Here is a 22,833-nt window from a genome sequence, read left to right as displayed (position 1 = left end):
ATTTTTCTCAATGGTGTTGCATAATGAAAAGCAGTAAAGTGGTCCATTTTTAGGTAAGAGCCCTAGCAGGAACAATTTTAAGCAGAAACATGTAGCATTACAAAAATTGATTCAAAAACAAATTATGAAAATTGCACAGGTTGAGTTATACACATAAATGAAGAAAATCAGTGCCTTAGAAGTTGAACTTTGCACACAGAAAATTTCTGTAATTAATTTAGCATCTATGATACAGAATATGGCAACCTGATTAAAGACAAGCATGGGACATAAATAAAAGGACAACCTCAAATATTCTCAAGTCAGCAGAGAGGACCAGAATAAGAACATTTCCCTTAGCCACAACTGGCTTAGGGTGTCAACAAAGCTTCAGGAAGATGATAAGGACATACATGGAATGTCTAGTTCACTCACTCTATCATGTCATTTATCCATCTCGGTGTGCATATGTGTGTATATCTCCAGTATGCTGACATACATTCCCTAACTTATAAAACTCTGCGAGGTAGTGTTCTGGTTTGCTCAAGCTACCATTACGCAAAATACCAGAAATGGATTGGCTTTTATAAAGGGGATTTATTAGGTTACAAATCCCCTTGGATTGAAAATGTCCAAATTAAGGCATCAACAAGAGGATACCTTCACTGAAGAAAGGTCGTTGGCATCCAGAACAACTCTGTCAGCTGAGAAGGCATATGGCAGGCATCTGCTGGTTCTTTACTCCCAGGTTCTGGTTTCAAAATGTCTTTCTCTAAAACATCTCTGGCCTTCTGTCTCTCTTAACTTCTCTCTCTCAGCTCCTGTGCATTCTTGCTTGCTCTCCCATGGCATTTCTCTCTAATCATCTGGGGAACCTCTCTTGGCTTCTCCGGGGCAAACTCTGGGCTTCAGCTCTTAGCTTAGCATCTCCAAATGTCATTCTGTCTGCATCTGGGTCTGTGTCGGCTCTTAGCTTCTCCCAGGGGCAAACTCTGGATTACACATCTAGCTTCTCTCTAAATGTCTCTTTCAGCTTCTCTGAGCTCCTTCTGTCCATGAGCTCTCTTAAAGGACTCCAGTGATCTAATTAAGACCCACCCAGAATGGATGGGGTCACATCTCCATGGAAATAATTTAATCAAGTTCTCACCCACAGTTGGGTGAGTCAAATCTCCATGGAAACACTCAATCAAAAGGTTTCACCCAAATCAAAAGACTAATAAGTCTGCCCCCACAAGATTGCATTAAAGAACATGAAATATAACCTGTGCCTAGAACAGTGCCTGGCCCATAGTAAATGTTCAATAAATATATGCTAATGAATGAATGAATGAGTCATATAAGGATTTTAATTTTGTTGCTCATCCTCTCATTAAACCTGTTCAGTACTTGTAGTCCTTCCATTGATTCTGAGTGAAAATACAGACAGTTTCTACGACTTTCAGGATCACTCTTAGATAATGGAAAGACCTATGGCAACTTCACGTAACAGACATGGTCCCAAGCAAGGTAAAATATCTTTTTCCAGATAATATTAAAAAGTTCAAACTTTAAAACTGAATCTTGTTTCCTCCTCTCAGCTGAAGCCTATAGCTAGCAGTGAAGAAGGAAGTTTCCTTCCTGCCTCTACCAACTGGGATTGGGGAAAGGGTGGCTATAATAGTGGCAGGAATATTCATAACTCCTACATATCCATTACTGTCTTAAGTAGGTACTATGCTTTCTATACCTGACAAATGTTTTAAAGCTGACCTTTTCTTAGGCAGGTGCTTCTGTGAGTTCTTTGAAGGCTCTTCCACTTCAATGGCACCTCTTGAGACATGGGCAGTGTCTCCCCTTGAGCCCTGTGGCTTTCAATCTCACCTCAGCTGTTACTGCTGGGGTCCCCTTACCCTAGAAGGACAACCTCTTAGATAAGATCCATTTTAAAATGACATCAGTATAACAACATGTTACACCTAGGATTCATACCCTGTTGACTTGTCATTGGTGTGGAATGCATTTTCTTCCCAGATACAGAGCTCTGCTTTTGAGCAAAAGCCACTTTAGCTTTCTCCAATGTGCTCTGGCACCAGTGCTCTGTGGCTCTTTAACTGGAAACTTGTCAGTGACCCATGAAAGTAGTCCTCAATAGTCGTGGGTGAAGGGGGAGTGATTCTTCAAGGGCTTGTGACTCCTAATGCATCCCTATGCAGAAACTGTCCTCAGAGAATCCTTTCCCCATCTCATTCAACGTTTTGATATTTGATCTTGGTGAAGGGTCCCTGGGAAAGAGATCCAAAAGCCAGTTTGCAAATATTTTCTTTAATAGTTTTCATCTTGGGAGTATGCATCAAATTTTTCTTCTTGTTATCTGTTGTGCCCAGATAGCTAAGATAAAGCATCCAGTTGAATAGCCTGGTATGCATACAAATACATAGCCAAGGATGCCAAATAGTTTTTAATTCCCATGTCAATTCTAAGCCAATCATCTTACCTGCCAAAGAAAACAGAATTGAAGAGATCCAAATTCAGGGGATGGAAGGTATCACATTGTCTTGCTCATGTTATATTTCCAGTACTAAGTATGTGTATACATACATATATATATGTATATATATGTAACTATAGACATATATAGTTAAATTAATTTCATATATAATATTAACAAATTAATTTTATATAAATAAGCTAACTCTTTAAAATACTAAATATTATTTTAAGGAGTTAACTTATTTAGTATTCCATAGTATAAGTTCAATTGTTTTAATGAGTTATTTATCTTTATAATTGCAATATATAAAGCCCTATGATAATACAAGTACTAGAAGTATTTTTAAAGGTATAAACTTGAACTCAAATGACAATTTTGACAATTTTAACATTCCTTTCAAAGAGATGCCTAAACAAGACCTGGTCCTGGCTGACTTGGCCAAACAAAAGATTATTTTTAAAAGTCAACTGAATTTTCAGGATATTTCTGTATGCTAATACACTATCAGCTACAAAGGAAAAGGACAGAGGGGCAGAGATATACAAACTGATAAGTTTGTGGCCCTAGTACATGTTAATTGATACTGCTTGGTAATTACTCCTATATTTTTCCTTTTATTAAATTAATAATGAACTTAATAGTCATGTTAGGTAATTGATGATATAGATCGAATGATACTATTGAGACTCCTATGCCCACATAAATGTAAATGTAATTACATTATAAGAGATGAGGGAAAGAGAAAGGAGATCTGTTCAAAAAATAGTTAAATCATTGCTCCCTGACAGGCAGAATTACTTTCAGTTTCTTGTACAGAATAACATGGGAAAGCTTTAGGAATTGTCTTTATGGAGCCTGCTTTCATATGAACGGTAAAAATTATAGGCATTTCTCTAGCACATATTTTCAGAATGGGAAATTTAGAAGACATCTAGATATTTGTCTAATTTTTTTCACTTCTTGTTTGAGTATTTAACTTCATTTAACTTTCTGCAGAGTATTTCAGATATCCAGATGGTTATTCTACAGATTGGCAATGGACTTAGATAACAATAAATAACAGTCAAAGGGTAGAGAAGCATGCAGTAGGGATCTTACAAATCTACTGGTTATAGATGGAGGTAAAAAAAAGTATCAAACCAGTGTTTTATCAATGGTTTTCAAATCAGAGGTAAGTGATAGAAAATAGAAAAAAAAAAACTAGTTTGGAAAGTAGGACACCTGGATCCATGTATTGGCAGCTGCTAGCCTTTGGGGAAAATTATGTCAACTCTGAGTTTTGGTTTTCAAAGCTGTAAGAGATGGTTAAACTTAGTAACACTAAAGAATTTTCAGAAAGTGCAAATATTATAAAGAAAACCTTAGCCAAATACTAAAATGGAATGGAATGGATTGGAAAACATATATGCTTGGTTATACTTAGTTGTTAATTGTTGCATATGGACAAGCGGAAAGAAAAATTCTATCCCCTAATGACAAAATTCACCCCCAGCTATCAGTCCTTACAATATTCATAAGGCAAACAAGTTGAGAAAATGGGAATGACATAGGACAGATCATCCCTTCTAATGTTCAAAGGACACTTCTTCCAGTGGTTTTCAGCAGCATCATCTGTATATATGGAAAAAAAAGCTCATTATAATAATCAAGCAGAGTCAACACAGAACTTAGAAAAAATATAGTTTCAAATATGTTAAATTTTCAATGTGCAAACCTCACCACAGTTGAAATTCTTCTAACTAATCCACAGGTGTAGATTACCATGTCTCACAGCTGAGGAGAAGCCATACACCTGTACATAAAACAATTAGAAGGTAAAGCAAACATTATATAATAAATTATCAGTTAAAGACAATCAAGGGCTAGTTCATATGTTATGCCTGTATATGACACAGGAGATTATTAACAAGAACATACTAAATATAAATTAATTGCTTAACCCTTCATATACGTGCTAGTTACTATTCAAGGTATATGACTGGGATGATGCACAGTGATTCCTATTATATGGCATATATAAAATGATATTGCTTCTGAGAAGGAACATCCTTGGATTACCAAATAATTTAGCTTCTGGAAAAAATTCACTTTTTAGTCCCTCCTCTCAAAATGCAAAATACTTTCCATTAAGATTCATGAAAAACATAATAAAACTTTAAAAAAAACTAAAAGTTACATTATTCAAAACTCCAACTTGAAGTTATTTGTGAAATACGCTTCTGTATGCCTCATTTAAGTTCTCTGCTGTCACTTAGTTGAGATGAATGAGTGTTGGGAGGAGGAGTGAGCTCACAGATTTGTTGCTATTATTCAACTGAAGACAGTTTCCCAGAAGGCAAGATTAACAAAGCACAACCTGCCAGGTTCAGCTTTGAAGGTTGAATCTTCGCAATGAAAGAAACAAATATCAGAAGACTGAAATGTAAAGACTGATTTACCTAAAATTGCAGAATCTAAAAGATTACCATTATTTAAAGTTTCAAGTCTAGTCTTCCGATGCAGTCTCCTCTTTCTATTAATAGAAAAATACTCTAATAGAGATTTTTTCTAAAGATACTTAAGAAAATGTCTTTGCCTAGCTAGATGACTGTGCAAGATTCTTATGAAACTTGAAATAAATTTTCATGATTTCATTTCTGAAAAATCTAAAATACTTACATCCCTCTAAATTCAAAATATATAGCCTTGTCACACCTCAAACCTGTGTCTTGCTTGAAATACTGTTCTGTGAGAACATCTTGAGCATGGGCCTAGAGAGGTTTGCTCCATACCACCCTTCTCATTTTTTACTTATTCTAATCAATTCTACTGGTCACAGATTGGATGGCTTTTGTTTCTTTAAAATATTTGTTTTATATACATTAAAATAGTTAATATTTTTAAGAATCCAAGTTGCAGTATAGTAGGTCTGATTGCTCTGAAAGTCTTCACAATCAATAGCAGAACAAATCACTTATAATGATTATGACAGGACAAATCATAATAATTAGGGCTGTGGAAGTAATCAGATCCCCAAAATTGCAATTTGGTTATTTCACTAATAATCAGTCAACCAAAATTCAGGTTCTGTTCCAGTTTGCTAATGCTGCCATTTTGCAAAATACCAGAAATAGATTGGCTTTTATAAAGGGAGTTTATCTGATTACAAAGTTACAGTCTTAAGGCCATAAAGTGTACAAGGTAAGGCATCACCAATAGGTACCTTCACTGAAGAAAGGCCATTGGCACCTGGAAAACCTCTGTTGATTGAGAAGGCACGTGGCTGGCGTCTGCTTGCTCCCAGGTTGCGTTTCAAAATGGTGTTCTCCAAAATGTCAGCATCAGCTTTCAACAGCCATCTTCAAAATGTCTCTCTTGGCTGCAGCAACAAGCTCCTTCTGTCTGAGCTCTTATAGGACCCCAGTGATTTATTTAAGACCCGTGCTGAATGGGTGGGACCACACCTCCATGGAAATAGTTCAATCAGAGTTATCACCCTGTTGGGTAGGTCACATCTCCATGGTAACAACCTAATCCAAAGATTCCAACCTAATCAACACTAATATGTCTGCCCCCACAAGATTGCATCAAAGAATATGGTGTTTTAGGGGACATAATACATCCAAACCGGCACAGGTTCCTTTGGACATTTTTATTCCAAACTAAACTTGAAAACAAAAACAGTCTAGCATGAATCAACCAAAAAGACTGGTGGAGGTTGGTTGCTAGTTTTCCTAATAATTAACTTAAGAGCAACCAAAAAATTTGATGTTGTTTTATTTCATATTCAAAAATGTTAAAGCTGAAAGGGGCTCGGAAGTCATTTTGTTTAGATGAGGTAACAAAGACTAACTTGCCAATATCACAGAGCCAGGAAAAGCTGTCATGGACTCCATTCTGCCATTACATCTTCCTCAGCCACACTCAGGATCCATTCCCAACATATAAAATGCAGTTTTCTTGCTCAGAAGCTACTAATTTGGGCAACTTCACTAATGAAAAAAAACAAGCATAATTTAAAATCTTGCACTACCCTTCTCTAGTCTGAGCTAACACATTTAGGAAAACAATCATGGCACTGAAACAACCTCTCATAATTGAGATGGATGTGGATCAGCTATCACAGCACATCAAGCAAGCTATTTTCCATCATCACATGGTACATTGTGCAGTGTTTCGCTGGAGTGTCAGAACATGAATATCACAATCAATTTAACAATTAGCATTTTCCAAGACAATAGACACATTATTGGTTGGAACAGCAGGGTATACTTTAAACAGAGGGTCATTGAACCACTCCTTAATAGCTGCTTTAGTCCTTTTCATCTAAGCTTAATGAACAAGGGTGAGCATTAGGAAAAAAATTTCTTTGGAAATTCATAGGAAAACATATTTAATTCAAGCAATATAATTTTCCATGTCGCTTCCAAAACTACCCATAAAGAAAATAAAAATGTGCATTTTAAGTATTATATATCCCTATTTTATTGACATACATATAAATACCCTCACATGAGTATAATAATATTATATAAATTTATACACATTATCATTTACCAGTTTAAAAAGAGAGTTTATATACTTAAGAGGAAACAAATTCAGATTGTAGATCATGATTTTAGCCTAATAAAATTATCCATTTCATGGTTAAACTGTTAAATGCAGTTTTCCCTGTGATGGGAAAGGAAATATAGTGTTTCTTTGAGATTTAAAAATCAAAGAGGAAAATTCATCCCTGGAGTCATTAGGCAGATAGTCTCCAAGCACTGCTCACTTAGCTAAGTTATTTCCTTTCCATGATAAAATTTACAGCTGTCAATGAAAGAAAGAGCACTTGTCATCTAGTCTACAAAAGAATTCCATAAAGGGGAAGAATATATTGTGGGGGCAGTAAAGTAAGATTACTGATCAAGATGTTAATTCAGTTTTGGCCATCAGAGTGGCAGGGGCGGGTTATCAAACAGTTGAAGCACAATGTAGTTTAAGCAAAGTTTTTTTGTCTATGTGTCTTTCCCCTTCTATTAGACTGTAAGCATTTTGAGAGCAAAGACTATGACTTTTTTTTTACCTCTATACCCCACGGTATTTTACGGAGTGCTTTGAACCCAGGAAATGCTCAATAAATGTTTGCTAGAGAAAAAGGAAGGGAGGGAGGATGGAAGAAAGGAAAGAAGAAAGAAAGTGCACTGACAAATCAAGGAACGTCTATATTAAATACAAAACATTTTTTTATTTCCTCCTGTTGTGTAACTTGTCTCAAATTCTTTAGTTTGAGCAATTTTGTTTCTTTTTCTCCCTCAGCCCTTCTAAGATGCTCTAGTTCCAAGGAACACCCCTGGCCTGGCACCACCGGGAATCTCAGGAAGCCACAAGGTTTCCAGTTCTGTAAAACTTTGTATCACTTACTCCATTCTCGCCTAACCCATAAGTACAGTGTTTTGATTGACATGTTAGAACCTGATGGCATTATATCTATAAGGGAATTTAAGACCAGTTAGTCCAATTCCCTCTGCAAGAAATGAAGAAATGGAAATATAAAGAGATGAAGTGATTTGTCCTCCTTCAAAAGACATAGCAGAGTCAGCTCTAGAAGATAGATTTTAAGATTCCTAATATTTTTTCTTTTTCTTTTGAAATAATTTCCAATTTGCAAAAAATGTTTTGCTGCCATGATGCCCCATTACCCCCAAATATTTCCTACAAACAAGTTCTTTTCCTTTAAACCCCCAAAATGACAATGAAAATAAAATACTTAATATTAATATATCATTACTATCATTTAAATTTCCACTCAGATTGGCCAAGAATACAGGTTTTAGCAAAAGGACCTCATCTATGTTCATATTTGATAGCCATGTCTCTTTAATTTCTGTCAATCTCAAATAATTTCTCAAGGTTTCCTTATCTTTCATGACACTGGCAATCCTGAAGATTACAGGTCAGCTATTTAGAAGCACATCTCTCACTTCGAGTTTGTCTGATGTTTCCTCATGATAACATTCAAGTTTTATATCTTTGGCAGGATTATCCTGGATGTGATGCTGTGTTCTTGTTGGATGCTCTCAGGTGATACGCAATTTTTTTGTTCTGTCTTGACCACTCGATTGAGCTGGTGTCTGCTAGGTTTTTTTACTGTCAAGTTTCTCTTTGTCCCTTTGGGGAGATCATTTGAAACTTGATCCCATTCCTCAACAAACTTCCAATCATGAGTTTTCATATCCTTTGATGTTTCTTGTCTGAGTTATTATTATGATGGTTGCAAAATGGTGATTTTTCTTGTTCCATGTACATTAATCCGTTGGTATTCACCTTAGTTTCCAAGGGCTGCCATAATAACCAAGTACCACAAATTGGATGGCTTAAAACAACAGAAATTTATTGTCACACATTTCTGGAGACTACAAGTCCAAATCAAAGTATGGGCATGGTCATGCTTCCTCTGGAATTTGTAGGATTCTGACCATGGCCATGGCGTTCTTCAACTTGTGGCATAACTCGAGCTCTGCCTCCATCACATGGCCGTCTTCATCCTCTGTCTGTCTTTTGCATCCAAATTCTTCCCCTTTATAAACACTCCAGTCATACTGGATTAGAGCCCACCTTAATCCAGTTTGGCCCCTTTTTATCTAATTACATCTTCCAATATCCTATTTCCAAATAGGATCACATTCACAAGACTGGGGGTTAGGACTTGAACATATATTTTGGGGGAACACAACTCAATCCATAAAAGTAGTCTATTGTATGGAAAAGCTTTACTATCATTATTTACTTTGATGCTGAAATTGTCCCTGATTTGGCACTTGGCATCTGTATGCTTTTGGAATGTCCTCAACATTCATTGAGTACTTCCTTATTTTTTGGCATAATAAGATGCCCCACATCCATTTTTTATCTTCCCATTCAGTCATTTCTCTAAATATTCTTTTATCATTCATTTACTGTAGCATGGTTTTTAGATACCAACATCTGGATCTTAGATAGACTCAGTAGGACTAAAGTGTCGCTGCTCTCAGGCCCTCTCCTTGGGTAAAGCAAGTGAATATATGCACATGTATGCATGCACATATTATGCCTGTAAATGTACACATAGTTTCATCCCTATCTATATTTAGTCACAGATGTTCTATATCTGTATATTCAGAACCATGCATTTAAAGCAATACCTACAAATCCAGTCTAACACTTTCATTTCAGTTTTCTCCCTTTCCCTATTTCTAGTAGTGAGAAACATGGCTCCCATTATCTTTAATTACCCCCCCTCACCCCCCACCACCAATCTTTATGCTGCTGTTCTCTTCACCACTCCGAGCCAATGCTACCTCACTCCCTGCACAGGTGCTCTCCTCCCTCTTCCTGGGCTCTTCCCTTGCCTCCAGTGCCCTTACCCTTGCCTGCCACCATGATGCCCCCCCTCATTCATGCGCCATGACCCCTGCTGGGTCATACCACCAATGCCACCCACCCCCACACACATACAAACATGTGCCCTTCTCATTCTTCTTGGGTTTGGATACCCCTTTCTGGAGCTCCAACCCTCATGCTAAGCCAAAGCCACTGCCAACCTCAACCTAATATTTTTGGATTTCCTTCTACTCCCCCAGTTAGCCTCCTGCACTCACCACTAGGCTACCAAAGGCTTTGCAGCCTCCTTGAAAAGAAGCCTTTCTCACCCCAGTCATATTCCAACATCCTTTGCTGAAACTGCCATAAGCATCCCGCCTGCTCCCTTCCCATGCAGAGACCCTGCTCATCCCACCTGGGCTTCAACACCCCACCCCAGTCTGCATAGACACCATCCTCAACCCTCTCAAGCAATAACACCTGTTTTGTGCCAGTGCCCTCTTCATTTGCAGACACTTCATTTGCTCAGCCCCACATAGCGGTGCTGAGGCCAAGGAAGGAAGGGAAGAAGAAAGGAAGGGAGAGAAGAACAGACTCTGAACCTAAAAGAAGATTCAGTGTTCCACTTAATTATTTTTTGTGTCTATAAGTATCTGTTTTGGTCAAAAATCATCAGTATGTTGCTATTGAAATCTAAGCATCCTATCTATTCATTATAAAGGATATCAAACACGTGAGACAGAATGCTGAAACTTCTATGGTTCTCAACAAGTATTCATAGGCTGAAAAACACTTCTATTTTCATATACATGGCAGTTCAATTAAAATGTATCTCCTTACCATATTGTGTGAGTAATAAATTGTATATTATGATGTATAATTAAGGAATTAGATGCATAGAAGGAATTGGATGAGTCAAATTTGTCCAAGTATATTTCAGCAATTGTTCACTTCTTTTTGAATTCTGGCCAAAAGCACCAAAGAAAATTCTTTTCTCCTAGTAGATACTTTTAATGAAAAAATCTATAGTGAGTAACATTTTATTTTGAACTAAATCATTTCAATAGATATGGTGACACAATTGTGGCTGAAATCTATGTCACCTAATTGACAATAAAATGTCTATTTTTAAAAAAATTATTTGATTTGAAATGGCCATAACCTTCTGTCATAATTCTGGCCACTTAAAATAAATTTCTAATGTCTCAGCATTTGAAAAACTGAAGGAAAGTTTATTCTTACAATAAGCCCTTATTGAAGGAATAAAAGTTTAAAATAGTCAATGTCAAATATTAGAATATAAGCAATATCATTTTATTTAATTTATAATCAAGTATTACTAAAACTGCATTTGGTTGTGATTCATTCTAATCAGTTTTGTTATGATTTCTCTTGGCTTAGTACCAACTAAATATCATGAAAGCATAGTACACAATGTAGTGTATATACACATAGAAAATAATGATACCACTAAGTATTATTTTTGAGATGATTGGAAATTTTACAAACCAGACAAGGTAGAAATAAAATGGGCAATTTCCATCCACATGCACTCATAAATTAAATTAGCTCTATGCTAAGTTAGTCCAAGGAACTGAACATTGGAGAGGATTGGCATGATAATTTAATGGTGTGATTTGTATTGCATTGAATTTAATACAATAGCATTTCTCTGAATACACAAGTTACTTTGAAGTGCGTTGTCTTAATGACTCAAATAGGCACTATGCTCATTGTGTAGGTCTGGATAAAGAAAGTACAGACATTTTATAAACTTTCCATCCTGAAGACTTTCCTAAGTTTGAATCTTTTAAGAGATTGGGGTCCTACTGGCTAAAATCCTGCTTAGCAAGTGAAAGCAATGATATTGGATTTAGTGCTCTTTACCTGCAGGTGGCCATGTATTTTAATGCCTCCTTTCTAGAAAGAGAGCCTTTATCAATACAACAATGCCCCATCATTTTCATGGTATTTGTTTTAGCTTCCTTGGCTGCCATGAGTACCATGAAATGAGTATGGTTAAACAGTGGGAATTTATTAGGTTAAGATAGAACTCCAAATCAAGTCATCATTAAGGTGATGCTTTCTGCCTGAAAACTGTGTTGTTCTGGGGCTGGCTGTCGGTGATCCTTGTCCTTAGTTTGTCACATGGTGAGGCACATGGTAGCATCTCCTGGTCTCTCCCTTCTCTTCTGGATTCTGTTGATGTTCAGCTTCTGACTGCTCTCTCTATGGCTTTCTCTCTATGTATGAATTTTATTTCACTTATAAAGGACTTCAATAACAATTAAGACCCATCCTAATTGTACTGGGCCACACCTTAACTGAGGTAACCTCATCAAAAAGTTCTGCATACAATGAGTTCACATCCACAGGAATGGATTAAGTTTAAGAATAGGTTTTTTTTCTGGGTAAATATGGCTTCAAACCACCACAGTATTCATCAGACATATTCTCCCAACACAACGTGGCAATCCAACTGGAGCTACAGGGTTGTGTGCCATTTGCAACTCTCTCATCTATAAAACAGTTCCCTGCATCTCTCCAGCCTTAGTCTGGTGATTCTCTATTGTCAAGTAGCCTATAACAATGTACATTGTGATTCTAATCAGATTAGCATGCTTTAATCACCATCTTTATTTCTGAGGCTTATTTTACACTAATTAAAGCTAGTAAAATTTCCCCTGCTAATTTAATTAACAAAGCAACCCATCCTTGTCAGGCATCATCTTTCTTGCCTCATCCTCATATTTAAACAGAACCTCAAGACTACAGGTGATTCACTTAAATTACCTTTATAAAAGGCTGCAGTAATGCCCATCTCTGATCAAGGACAACATTTCACTTCCTCAGAAGCTTCTTTATACACTGACAACCATGACAATTATCACAAGGAGCTAGTCTGTCACTCAGAATATAAAGCAATTTGGACTTGCAGTAACTTAAATTTTGGGGTCCAATCCTATATCCATGATTACAATATAATCTACCAAAATAATCATTTTAACTGACAACCTTGTCAGAAGAGGGAGAAAAACAGTGAGGCTTATTGCTCGCATTGTCTGTATGGAACTGAATTAATTTACTAGTTTAGCTAAAAAGTCTATCAACACTCTCATATAAATCCAACTTTTGCCTATATATTCTGAAAAAAGCATATCTCAAGTTGACCTCAGTTTACAAATGGATCATATTTCAAAAAACCATTTGGTCAATTATTTTTTCCAGTGTGTATGTAAGTGATGGTTGGTTTTCCTGGTTGGCCCAAAGAGCATATCTAATCCATACTTATTGGTCTAATATGCTGGTACTACTCACAAAAGCTCTACATCTGGAAACAGATCAACTCTACTTCAAAGGCTGTGCCCCAGGATAATCAGCTTCCTTTATCTCATCCACCTTCAAGCCCACTCATTTGCTGAAATGTTCCAAGTGTTTTCATAATAGCAGTGGAAGCAGGGAGTCTATACAGGGGTGACTCACATCACAAATAGAGAAAATAAATAATAAATAAATTATGACTATTATGAATTTGGAAATATGATTTGTCTCTCACCAAAAAAACCTGATAGCTATTTGTGTATTTTTTCCAGACCCAAAAATAAATGAATAAACAAACAGGAAAACATTAATGTAAATTGGTTATTTATACATGAATAGTGTATCATGATGTCAAGATGCCCTCATGCCTATTAAAAAATACTTAGTCATGTAAAAAGCATTATCCCTTCAATTTAGCTCTAAGCTCTAATCCTCAGGTTTAGTCCATATGAACTACTAAGATCTCTAAGATAATAGTCAGCTTGTCTATGTTAAAAGGGAATCATATTGAGTTAGGAATTAATGGAGTTTGAGTCTCTAGTGTTCTTATTGAGGAAGCGCTTTTGGTTCTTTTGTTTCCCCAAAGTTTCATGATCCTAAGGAAAATTAAAAGGAACGATTTTATTTCCCTATGTCCTAAGTTACCAGGTTTGGCTAAAGTTCCAACATTCTATTAGATGAAACATGGGGCTCTATGGGTTGATAATCTCTGACAGAGCAAGTCCCAATAACCAAGAACTACTGCTTTGAAATAATTGATTTGTTAAACTTTGTTTTGGCTCATATATGGAAATTTTGTTCTTCTGACATCCAAAGAATCACTTGCAGCTTCTTAAAACTGAGGTGGATTGATCCCAGTCATGCTTTCAATTTGTTCATGCATCTCTGTATCTTCTTTTGGTAGGGCTATCCCAAGTTGATTCTGGGCTTGGCTGTGTAACCTGCTTTGACCAATGAGACATTAGCAAAGGCAATGCAAGCAGAGCCTCAAAAAGTCTTCCTTCTTGCTGTTCTTGGTACCATGTTGGCATGTGAATAAGCTCAAGCTAGTCTTCTGGATGATGAGAAACACATAGCACACTTACCCATTGCCCCAGCTGATAGCCAGCCAACCTTCAGAAGCACAGCTGCCAAGCTGACTGACAGCTGATTGCAGGCACATGATTGAGACCAGCTGAAAATAGGAGAATTTTCCAGATAAGCACATCCCAAATGGTTGATCCATGGAATTATGAGCTAAATAAATGGTTGTTATTTTAAGCCACTAGTTTTGGGGTGGTTTGTAATGTAGCAAAAGCTGGCTGATACAAGAGCCAATAAAAATATTCCAAACACATTTATATAAGTATAAAGGTGAAGATGATCCCCTTTTTCATGTTTTTCCAGGAGTGGAATTAAACTATTGCCATATTAGAAGGAGTAGTACTGGAATAATGATCTGATTTCCCTTAAACCCTGGCTTCTAAACAATTTTGAAAAAGAATAGCAAAGTAGAGGGACTTCCACTACCCAATTTCAAAACTTATTATAAAACTACAGTAATCAAGACTGTGATTGGCACAAAGATAGATCTACAGATCAGTGGAACAAAATAGAAAGTCCAGAAAAAATCCTTGTATTTATGGCCAATTGCTTTTTTGACAAAGAAACAAAGAAATTCAATGGAGAAAGGATATTTTTTTCAATAAATGGCACTAGAACAAATGTATATCCATATGCAAAAAAATAATAATCATCTTAGCTCTTTACCTCACATCATACACAAAAATCAACTCAAAACTGATCATAGATCTAAAGAGCTAAAACTATGAAAATTCTAATGGAAACATAAGAGAAAATCTTTGTGACCTTGGGTTAAGCAAAGTTTTCTTAGAGGTAACACAAAAATCATGATCTATAAAAGGAAAAATGATAAATTGGACTTCATCAAAATTGAAAATCTTTGCTCTTCAAGAGACACCATTAAAATTAAAAGGCAAGCCACAGACTATTAAGATTCACAAATCATATATTTGATAAAGGAATTGTATCCAGAATATATAAAGAACTTAAAAAGATGAACTACACAATTTAAAAATAAAGGATTTGAATAGACATTTCTCAAAAAAAAAAAAAAAAAGATATACAAAAGGCCAATAAGTACATGGAAAGATGCTCTACATCATTAGTCAATAGGTAAACGAAAATCAAAACTACGAGATACAACTTCATACCCTTTAGGATGACTATAATCAAAAACCAGACAGAAACAAGTGTGACAAGGAAGTGGAGAAGTTAGACCCTTTTACATTGCTGAAGGGGATGTAAAATTATGCAGTCACTTTGGAAAACAATTTCTTCCATTCTTAAAAAGTTGAACATAGCATATGACACAGCAATTCCATTCTTAGGTATCTACACCAGAGAAATATAAAGTTATGTCCACACAAAGACTTGTACAGCAGCATTATTCATAACAGACAAAAACTGGAAACAATCCAAATGTCTATCAAATAGAGTAGATAGATCAAAAATTGTGCTATACCCATACATTTGAGTACTATTCAGCAATTTAAAAAACCCACTGATACATGTGACAACACAGATGAATCTCAAAAACATTGTGCTAATTGCATAAAGCATTCAAAAAAGACCACATGTTATGATTTGGTTTATATAAAATTTGTAGAAAAAGGAAATCAGTCAGTGTTTGCTTGGAGGTGGGGACAGGAGAGGAGACAGACTGCACAGGGGCTCAGGAGAACTCGTTGAGGGGACAGAAACATTCTAAAACTGGATTGTGGTGATGCTTACACAAGCCTAGAAATTCACTGGAAAACACTGACATGTATGCACACAATGTGTGCATTTTCAGGTAGCTAAATAAAGTTTAACTTAAATAAAGTTTACCTGTTAAAAACAAATTTTGGAGCCCCTCCTGAAAGAGAGGGAAAATTTTAAAAAGGAATTGGTGAGGGCATGAATAAATACAATTCTGAATTTGACTATAACTAAACTATCAATATGACTCCTTGTCATGCCTCTTTACATGCACGGGCATCTGTGTGTGTGTGTATTAATGATTGATGTGGTGAAATAACACTGTTCTTTACATTGGCATGTTTTAGGAAAGTGAAAACCTTCATAACATCATCATTCCAAGCAGGCGGGACTGGACAGCAGGGAACTGGTGGCGGCTCGCAGCATGCCTGGAAATCCAGGCAGAGGATAGAACAATGCACACATCACGGGGGTCCTGGGCTGCCACAGGTTGTAACTGTCTCTGTGAAATCACTTTCCCCAGCGCTCCCCACTGCCCGCGGAGGCACTGACCATCAGCACACCTTGCCGAGGTCACTCCACCGATGTCCAGATGCCCAGTTTCCGATTCGCATAAGGAATATGAAGGTGGTCCTGATGGAGCATTTGGTTTGGTTTAACTGATTTAGTCCAGTTGTTTGAAAACATATTGTCTTAAAGAGCAGGCTATTTATCATATTTCACTATCTTTCCGTTGAAGTTTGAGAAGGGGGAAAAGCAGTGTACATTTTCCTGATTTGATTTTACTTTCTCATATCTAAGAAATAAACTCTTCTATTACTTTGTGATAGCAAAGAAGATTGCATCCGATTTTTTTTTTTTACTCCATCTGTAAGAAAATGCACTGTTGTGATAAATTAAAGCTGGAGAGGATTAAGGAAAAAAATTCTCTACCTAAGTGATCATGAGGCTAACAGGAACATTCATGGGTCAACTAAACCATCCCTCTGCCAAAGACAGACTGCGCTTAAACCAAACCAAGACAAATGAAAGTTTATTCTACTTTTAAAGATTTCCAGGGAAGAAGATCATAGGAAATTTTGTCCCCTAAGAGACTTAGTCTTACTGAAAAATCCATTTTACATAGGAACATGACAGAAACAAAGAGAGTACAATCAACTGGCCTGCCAAACCAAAGATTTTTTTTTTATCCTATTATTATCATTCTGAAGTACAAAGGACAAAATGGAAGATAAAATTCATGCACCATGTCTGGTGTGTTTCTGATTGATGATACAGACCCTTATATTTTATTAAGGTTAAGTAAGCAGGTCCAGCCAAGAAGCTGAGCTTTTGCATTTTAATTTGGGGAATTTTAACAACAAGAAAGCTGCTGAACACAAAGAAGTAAAAAGTCAAGGGCTGTTTTTCCCTAGAATTCTACCATCCTTTTCCCCAGCTATTACATTTAAGAAATTGCAGTATAGCTAGTGAGAAATAGTCTCATAAATTTAAAGTATTTATGGGGCATTCTCAATTATAATTCTGGGAGATAGAACATCCTCCAGCATAAATGGGAAAGTCAGTTTACAAGTGGTTTAAAATGAGAAATACTGAATAACAAAACAGTTATTTGAATATATATAACATAAATAAGCTTCTGGGGCATATTTTAATTTAAAAGAATTCAGTGCTTTTCTAAAATAATTTTAATTACTCAAATTGCCCACTGTCATTATGAGCTAAGCCTCATTCTTTCTTTGTATAATTAAAATGTGAAGGTCTGCTCAAATTGTCCTCCTCTCCATGGATAACAAATACAACCTGACCTTGTGAAAAGAACTAACTTCCAAAAATAAATATTTCCTTTTACTTCAGTTTGTAATTTAAAAAATAATTAAAAAATAAAATAAAATAAGGGAGGGGGTTCTGGAGTGAGCCAGCTTTCTAAATACCATCTGGTAGTGAGAGAAAAAGCTTACTCTGTGCATATCTGATATACATGCAAGAGCAAAGTAACATCCAAGAGGAAGCTTGCACATTGCATGAAGGGCAAGCTTCCTGCCCAGCTCAGGCCAGATCCTCAGGCTCTGAGCTCCCGTAGCAGGTGGCTCTGCAGAAATTGCTCTCAGGGCTCTTGGCCACCACCTCCTCCCTTCCTGTTCCCTGCCTTTGCCTGAGTATACAGAGCGAAACTCCAAAGTCGAATTCTAAGGTAAATATTTAACTCTTATCTGTCCCATAGTTGCCACCTCACCAGCAAGATAATAGTATACATAATTACTCATATTACTTCCTTACAAGTCGTATCTAAGGTACCTATAAAGAAGAAAAGGAGTGTGCAGGGAATCGTGGAAATTCTTCTGGTCTACAGAGCCAGCACGGATGGGGAGGAAGAGGCCCTCCTGCACAGTGGTCTGAGAGGCTGCCATTTTCTCCTGCTCCTTAACACTTCAAGGCTAAGTCAGGAAGCAACCCAGATGAGCCTGTCTTTAAGAAGGAAGTAGAAAACCTGGGAATGTGGTAGTGAGAGAAAAAGGAAAATAGCCATGACCAGAACCAACTCTTGCCCGAGAGCAAAGAGAAAGCAGGACTGCCATTTGTCCCCTTGAACTTCCAGGGGCTGTGTTGTCTGCCTAGCAGGCTGTAGTGAACTTGCCATGAAATATATGCATCGGGGCTTCTGGGCCTGGAGCTTGTATGGCTTCTACATGGGCACACTTTCTGTGTGCCAGGTCAGTCTTAAGATACCACAAACGAAACCATATAGTTCTAAGAAAAATTTAGATATGAGTTGACTTGGATATCATTGATTGCCAGGACAGAGAGAGGTCAGAGACACTAGTCTTCCAAGTTCCATCATGAAGCACTTTTTTTCCTAGATCAGAGAGAGTTCTTTGAACAGAAATGAAAATATTTTCTCTGGTGCTTGGTTAATTCACTGATGATTTGAGGTTTCTATCTTAAACCTCACAAGACTTATTTGAGGGGGTTTTTATTATTCCCTATTTCTAGGTGAGGACACTGAAAATCAGAATGGCCAAATAAATGACCTAGTATCATTGATCTTGTAATTGCAAGAGTGAGGATTTGAACCTGAGTTTCCTTGATGTTAAAAAGTTTGCTATTACCCTGCAATGATTCCTAAATATTTGGATTTTTATGAATGCTTTGTAGGCCTACATTCAAAAAGTTCCCTATGGCCATGACTGTAGGGTGTCAGCCTGTAAAATGCTAGGACTTTGGCTGTAGCTGATCTCCCAGAAGGCTGGGAGAATCAGACAGCCCAGGACTGAACATGCCTGCAGATCTAGTTGACATGAGTCCAGATGATGTCAACTTCATCCCCTTTCCCACTTCCTTGTTCCCTAAATCCAACATTGAGATAGGAGTTCAGGGAGACTGGAGTTGCTGTCTATCTAAAGTAGTGTTCTCTGGGAAACAGTTCTGACATGGAGATTTGCATGCAAGAAGTTCATTGGGAGGTGAGGGGTTCCCTCAAGATCAATACCCATGGAGAATTGAAGGAAGCAGTATTGGGCAGACTGAAGAGTTGAAGTGAGATGCAGTTGCAACAAAGCCCAGACAGTCAGGCAGAAAACTCTCCAGTTGGGATGGCTCTTCAGAGTTGTCCTGCCTTGAGGCAAAGGTCTGGGCTATTATACCCTGCATTGATGACTCACTGAATAAAGTCTTTCCCAGGAAGGGAGCCTGATCTAGGTCTTAGTGGCTGTCTTTGGCTGAGGACCATGCCCAGAAAGTTACTTGGCTGAGATATTTCAACTGCCCACACTCCAAAGATTCCAATGCTGCCTGTGCCTTCTTTGCATCCACTTAGAATAGGTTGCCTCAGAAAAGCCAGAGTCATGGCTCATTCAGTAAACTGGATTATCTGAATGGCCGGGTTGCCAACAGCAGCAAGGAGCAGGTTTAATCAGAGACACTATCTCCAAGAAGCAATGCTATACCCATGAAGTGTTGCATTTCTTAAAGTTCTGTAAGTGGAAACAGAGATAGAGGAAGTCCAAGGATTTAACTCTAAATACCAGACTTGATGGAGATTAGTCTACATTCAAATTAGAGATACTTGATGGAAGTGGAAGGTTGTAGCCAGCACTCTCTTTGACCCTGCATGTCTGGCAGGGGCTCCATGGAACATTAGGGAAGGGGTGAAATGGAGAAAAAACAATTTTAGATCAATACAGGGTGAGCCAAGATATCACATCCAGATACAGTCCACTGGGGCAGTAGATTTCTGTTGAACAGGAAACTATTCTCTGGATTAAACAGAAACCTACGTGTCAGATCAAAGGATTAAAATCCCCTCTATTAAAAAGGCTTGGGTATCATGCTCCATTATTTCTAGAATGGTTTCACTAAATATTTTCCAGGAGATGGGATGTTAAATCATATTACACCCTAGAATTCTTTGTCTAAAAGTGATTGACATGGCCTTAAGAACCTTCACATAGTCAGTAAGAATTTATTGAACACCTACTACACAACAAACACTGTTCTAATCACAGAGGACAAAATAATTACTGAAATAGTGTTTCCTACCATCAGAAATCATACTTACTGAGGACACATAAACAGCTAGTTTTACGGCAATTTGATAAATTCTATAATAGAGTTATGTACAAAATGCTATGGGAGCTCAAGGGAAGAAGTAATTATAATGATAATATATTTGGAAATAATGGCAGGTGTTGAACTGAATGTAGGGATCATAGTTTGAACTCCAAGGGCTCTGCAGGCTAGCAGCCCTGCCCTATTAGCCTAAGTGATCACCACTGCGATTTAAGGTGTCATCCTTGCAGAGGAAGCAGGGGTAATTCTAGGATATCGCAAACAAAAGTACCAGAGGGAGAGAAACATTCATCAAGTCAGGCAGGTCTTCTGAAATCATTTTCCACCAAACCTGAATAGAATTTGACATTTCCCTTCAAAGAGTGCAGTTATGAAAAGAACATAAGCACAATTAAACCACCAAATCCTTTACATGTTTTCCTGTTGCAGTAATCTCAGCCTCTCTGACTGACACATACCTTATTACCAAATAAAACTGACCTTGATTTCAAAACCACAAGTTAACTACTCACCCTTCCCACCCTAAGAGACAGCTTCCTTTTTGAAAAGAATGAGAGTTATTTTTTGCTTAGGCATCCTAGCATGCAGCAACAGCTTATTTTTTTGTTTGGAGATTTTTAAGTGGCAGTTAGAAAACAAGAAAAGACATCTCTTTGAAAAGCAGTGTAATGTCTGGCTATGTGTTTATTCTGCTGCCTAGGAAACATTAATTCAGATGGTCTATTATAAATTGCTCAGGCTCTGTCAGCTCCCTCCCACTTTCAGGCAAAGCATTCCTCTCCTGAAGCAGTAAGTAAAGGGGTGGAGAGCTGTGACTGTCAGTTTGGAGGCAGTGAGCCCCTTTCCTCCCAGGCCTCCAGGCTGAGTGCCTTATCTCTAGGAGCCTAGAAGTAGGAGTTTAGAGTTGCCCTTTGCCCGTAAGGATAGAGGCAAATCTGGGAGTAGTGTTTGAATATTTTAACTTGGGATAAAACTTGAAATGGGTGGGAATCGCAGTTTGCCAGATATTCTTATAACACACTAGTTAGTTGGCTTTAACAACAGGAATTGTTTTTGTTTCACAGTTTTGGAGCCTAGATGTCCAAAATCAAAGTGTTGCAGGCTTATGCTTTCTCTGAAGTCGGTAGCCTTCTGGTGGTGGCTGCCGGCTCCCCTTAACTCGAGCTCTACCTCCGTCACGTGGGCCATCTGTCTCTTTCTGTCTCCTCCTATGTCCAAATTTCTTCTGCTTATGAGGACTCCAGTTACAGGGGATTAAGACCCACTCTGATTCAGTTTCGACTCAACTAATAACAACTTCAAAGATCTTATTTGCTAATGGATTCACATCCACAGGACCAAGAATTTGAATTTTACGCACTCTTGAAAATTGAGAAGTTTTCTTTAAAAGTTCTAATAAAATGTTAATGTCAGAATTAAAGAACTGATATTTATTTAAGAAAATCCTTATCTTCATTTTGTATTATTATTTGGTTGCTATGAAACAAGATTTTTTAAAGAATAAAATTCTACCAAGGAATGATTAATAGAAATATATAAAAATATTTTCTCATGGATCACTTACCTACGATGAGCTCACAGAACAATTTTCCTCTGTGTTTCTAGTAGGTATAGAATAATCCTTCCCTTGCCTGACTGACATTGGAATGGCCTTGGCTAAAAGCAAAGGCAGAAGGGAGACCAAATCTTGCACAGAAATAAAAGTTGGAGGAGACGAACTTGAAATCCAAAGCAATCTGGCGAGACCAGCAGAAAAGCCCAAGTGCTGCTCTATGCAGTGTACATGGCAGCTCTCTGCCACTGACAAATATCATACCCTAGTAGCCTCCTAATTACAGGCACACATTCCTGTAGCTCAGTCACACTCCACCGTGAACAATCTCTTCCACATGGGTTGATAGACCAAGATGAAAATAACAGTTGGTAAATACATTTATTAGAATCCTGTGAGAATAATAATAATGATAATAATCCCATTATTGGGATTCTAAAATATGTCAGGCACTGGGATAGGCACTTTGAAGACATTTTCTCCAACCTTCATAACAATTCTGTAAAGTAATAACGTGTTCCTCAGACATTTAGATGTCAAGAAGGTAAATGACTTGAACCACTTTCATGTAGCTCAAAATTGCAGAGACTGCAATTGAACCTGATAATCCTGACTTCTCCCTTAAATTGTGATGCTATCAGGTACCTTTTATTGAACACCTATTTATGCTTGGTATTCTACTATTTGTAGAAAAGTGTCTTTATACATGTTTTCATATTCATCCCCAACCCAGCCTTGATATCAAGTAATGTTATTTCCATTTTACAATTTGCTATAAGGGTAAAGTGTTTAATAACCTTGGAAAGATTTTTGAGAGAGTTGTCATTATATGGGCTACACCAGGCGAGCCTGGTCT

The 22,833-nt window shown here is 37.3% G+C and overlaps 2 long non-coding RNA genes across 6 annotated transcripts in view; both read left to right on the top strand.

The window, feature by feature from the left end:
• The window catches only part of LOC119530084, a 76,370-nt gene extending 59,683 nt beyond the window's left edge, over positions 1 to 16,687 (top strand). For all 5 annotated transcript variants that reach the window (XR_005216017.1, XR_005216016.1, XR_005216014.1 and 2 more), the window contains one exon: positions 16,204 to 16,687. This is a non-coding gene — a long non-coding RNA (uncharacterized LOC119530084). The remainder of the gene's footprint in view (positions 1 to 16,203) is intronic.
• Positions 1,401 to 15,099, top strand: LOC119530085. The gene is made up of 3 exons (XR_005216019.1): positions 1,401 to 1,488; positions 8,454 to 8,497; positions 14,001 to 15,099. It is a non-coding gene; the product is annotated as an uncharacterized LOC119530085 (long non-coding RNA).
• Positions 16,688 to 22,833: the final 6,146 nt, after the last annotated feature.

This window comes from Choloepus didactylus, chromosome 3, assembly GCF_015220235.1.
Source record: "Choloepus didactylus isolate mChoDid1 chromosome 3, mChoDid1.pri, whole genome shotgun sequence".
Classification (NCBI taxonomy): domain Eukaryota; kingdom Metazoa; phylum Chordata; class Mammalia; order Pilosa; family Megalonychidae; genus Choloepus; species Choloepus didactylus.
The sequence above is the reverse complement of the archived record's forward strand: the minus strand, read 5'-3'. Positions and strand labels throughout refer to the sequence as shown.